This window comes from Carlito syrichta, unplaced genomic scaffold, assembly GCF_000164805.1.
Source record: "Carlito syrichta isolate Samal-C Ts95f unplaced genomic scaffold, Tarsius_syrichta-2.0.1 Scaffold316461, whole genome shotgun sequence".
Lineage (NCBI taxonomy): Eukaryota > Metazoa > Chordata > Mammalia > Primates > Tarsiidae > Carlito > Carlito syrichta.
Window position 1 is genome coordinate 32,433 of NW_007260557.1, and position 4,054 is coordinate 36,486.

Here is a 4,054-nt window from a genome sequence, read left to right on the forward strand (position 1 = left end):
ATAGGAATGCAACTGTCTTTTCCATGTTTATTTTGTACCCTGAGACTTTGTCAAAATCCTTTATCAGTGCAAGCAAGTTTTTGACAGATTCCCTTGGATTTTCAAGTTATAGAATCATATAATCAACCAAGAGGGATAACTTGACTTCCTCTTTTCCTATTAAGATACCCAGGATTTCCTTCCCTTGTCTAATTGCCTGAGCTATGACTTCCATCACGATGTTGAGCAAGAAAGGTGTGAGTGAGCAGCCTTGTCTTGTTCCAGTCTTTAGGGGAAATGCTCTAGTTTCTGTCCATTTAGCAACATGTTCACTGTGGGCTTATCATAGATGACACTTATTATTTTGAGGTATGTTTCTTGTATACCTGGATATTTGAGGGTTGTTATCAAGAAAGGATGCCGGATTTCATCAAAAACTTTTTCTGCATCTAATGACATAATCATGTGGATCTCGTTTTTACATCTATTGATGTATTTAATTACATTTATAGTCTTGCGAATGTTGAACCAACCCTGCATCCTGGGGATGAAGCCTACTTGGTCATGGTGGATCATTTTTGAGATGTGGTTTTGGATCTGATTTGCTAGTATCTTGCTGAGGATTTTTGCATCTATGTTCATTAGGGATATTGCCCTGCAGTTCTATATCTTGTTGGTTCTTTACCCTGTGATGTTACCTTTGTGAAAATTATTTGGGGAGAATTCCATCTTTCTCAACTCCCTGGAATACTTTCAATAGGATTGGGATCAGCTCTTCCTTGTAAGTTTTGTAGAATTCTGCTGAAAAGCCATCTGGTCCAGGGCTTTTTTGGGTAGCTAGTTTTCATATGATAGAGTAAATTTCCTGGGTTGTTATTGGTCTATTTAGTGCCCCCAATGTCTTCTTGTTTCAACTTGGGTAGGTTGTGTGATGTTAAAAAGTCTTCCATTTCATCTAGGTTATCAAATTTGTTCCGATATAGGTGGACATAGTAATCTCTGATAATCTTTTGTATTTCTTCAGGGTCAATTGTGATTTGATCGTTTGGATTTCTGATTGTATTTATTTGAGCTTTTTAGCTCTTTTTCTTGGTCAATCTGGCTAGGGGCCCTTCAGTCATGCTAATTCTTTCAAAGAATCAGCTTTTTGTTTTGTTGATGTTTTCTATGATATTTTTGCCTTCTATTTCCCATATTTGGGTTCGTATTTTTGTGATTTGGATTCTTCTGCTAAAGTTGGGGTTTTGGTGGTCTTCTTTTTCCAGTTCCCTTAGGTGATATGTTAGGCTCTCCACTTGTGGTCTTTCCATTTTCTTGATGTGTGCTCATAGAGATAAAAATTCCCCTCTTAAAACTAATTTCATGGCATCCCAGAGGTTTTGGTAAAATGTTTCTTCATTTTCATTTGTTTCCAGGAAACTTTCAATTTCTTCTTTGATTTCAGTGTTGACCCATGTCTCTGTGGATTTTGGTGAAATTTTGTTGGTGTTGATATTTAATTTTGTTCCACTGTGGTCTGAAAAGGAGCATGGCAAGATTTCAATCTTATGAAATTTGTTTATGCTTGATTTATGGTCAATGATGTGGTCATTCATGAAGTACGTTCCAGGTGGTGGTGAGTAGAATGTATATTCTGTGGTCATTGGGTGGAGTGTCCTGTAGGTATCAATTAAGTCAATTTGTTCAACAGCCTCATTGAGGTTCTGGGTGTCCTTGCTGATTTTTTTTTTTTTTTGGATGATCTGTCTAAGATTATGAGTGGGGTATTAAAGTCCCCAGCTATGATAGTGTTAAAGTCAATCTCTTTTTAAGTTTACCTAGAAGCTGCTTAATGAACATTGCTGCTCCTGTATTAGGTGCATATATGTCTAGGATGGATATTTCTTGTTGATGGATCGAACCTTTTATCATTCTGTAGTGACCTTCTTCATCTTTTTTGATTTTTGATTGCTTAAAGGGTATTTTATCTGAGATTAAGATTGCAACTCCAGTTTTCTTTTGTGTTCCATTTGCCTGAAAATTTTTTTCCCATCCTCTTTGTGTCCGTGGGTGTGCTTTCTTGTGAGCTGAGTCTCTTGGAAACAATATATTGCTGCCTCATGATATTTTATCCATTTCCATTCTGTGTCTTTTCAGTAGTGCATTTAGTCCATTCATATTCAGGCTAGTTATTGAAATGTGAAGGTTTATCATTGTCATGATGTTCTTATTGAGTTGTTGTTGTACTTGTTTGTTTGTTGTCTTTCTTTTGGTTTTTTCAGTTGGTTAATGTGTGTTTTCAATCTTTTTCCTGCACTCTTGTGAAGAACATTGTTGTTCTTTTTCCCTATTCTTCTGTGTTTAACACTTTCTTAAGAATTTCTTGTATGGTTGATCTATAGACAGCATAAGTTGTTAAGGATTGGATGCCTGGGAAAGATTTTAATTCTCCCTCACTGATGAAGCTTAGTTTGGCTGGGTAGATTATTCTTGGTTGAAATTGTTTATCTTTGAGAACATTGAATATTGGGCTCCAAGCTCTCCTAGCCTGAATTGTTTCTGTAGAAAAATCTGCTTCTATTCTGATTGTCTTCCCTGGTAGATAGTCTAACTTTTTCTCTTGCTGCTTTTAGGATTTTTTTCTTTTAATCCTACTTTGTTCAGGGGGAGTATTATGTGCCTAGGAGTTTGTCTTCTCATTTGATGTCTTGCTGGGGTTCTCTTAATTTCTTGTTTCTGAATTTTCACATCATTAATGAAGTGAGGGAAGTTTTCTTGAATTATTTTGTGGAATGTTTGTTCCAGGTTGGTCTCTGTCTCTCTTTCTGCCTCAGGAAGGCCAGTTACTCTTAGGTTCATTCTCTTGAAGTAATCACTCATGTCTTGAAGGTTTGCCTCTCTCTTTTTAAGCTTCTTTTCTATGTTTTTGACAGTTTGGTTTAGTTCTATGTTTTGGTCTTCAAGTTCTGAGATTCTGCCTTCTGCTTGGATAATTCTGCTTTCCATGCTTATTAGTTTGTTATTTATTTCAAACACTGTATTCTTTACTGCTGTTATCTCAGTTATCAGCTTCCTCCTGTTTTCCTCTTGTCTCTCCTTCATTCTTTGTATTCTCTCGATTAATCTCTTGATATCTGGGTTTGTAGTATGCGACCAGTCATTCTGGGGCTCTTCATTCTTTGCATTCTGAGGTTTGTTTTCTCAATATCTGATCTTCCAGGGGTCTGTGTGCGACCTATACTCTTCTTTTGATTTTTCTTCATATGTTTAGATTTGCCTCCTCACTTTTTCCTTTATTCCCCCCTCTCCCATCTTCTTTAAATGTGTTGTTCAGGGGTGGCAGGGTTGCTTTTTGCTTCTTTTTGCTCAATCTTCTATTCTTCCTTATGTGAATCTTCTGGCTTTGTTTGATTCTGAGGCTGGACTGTAGTTTGAGGGTTATACCTTTTGCAGCTTTGAACTTTATTTGAGGCAGGAGCTGTGATTCAAAATTCATCTGCAGATCCCAGTATCCACTGACAGGTGTATGGATACACTGGATCCTGCTTCCCACTGCCGTATCTTCTGTTCATGAAGTGGAAGTATTGGTTTGCTCCCTGAAATTAAAATGATGTAAGAAAAGGGCAAGAAATGGAACAGGGAAGGAGGTAGTGGAAGGTGGAGACAGGAAAGTAAAAGGAAGAACAGACAGAGGTACCCACTAATAAATGAAAATAGAAGTGAAGACAGATAAGAGTAAGAGACAACAAAAATAAAAACAAGCAAACAATCAAACAAAAAGAAAAACAGTGAGAACAACAAAGAAGGAAGGACATACAATCATACAGACTTACAAGCTGACCAACCTCCTTAAGATATACTGTTCCCTTACACAACCATGAGGTCTTAGTTCCCAAGTTGGGGGTTGGGCAGAGCCCAGGGCGCATGTCACTGCAGGCCTCTGCCTGGTCACAGGGCTCCAGATGACATGAGGTTCTACTGCAGCCAGATGCAGCTGCGGTGGGGGTGCGGAATGCAAGACAGCTGGGTGCTGTAGGTCAGTGTATCACATGGGGCTTGGGCCTCTTTTCCTTTCTTTGTTCTTAGGTCCCAGGCT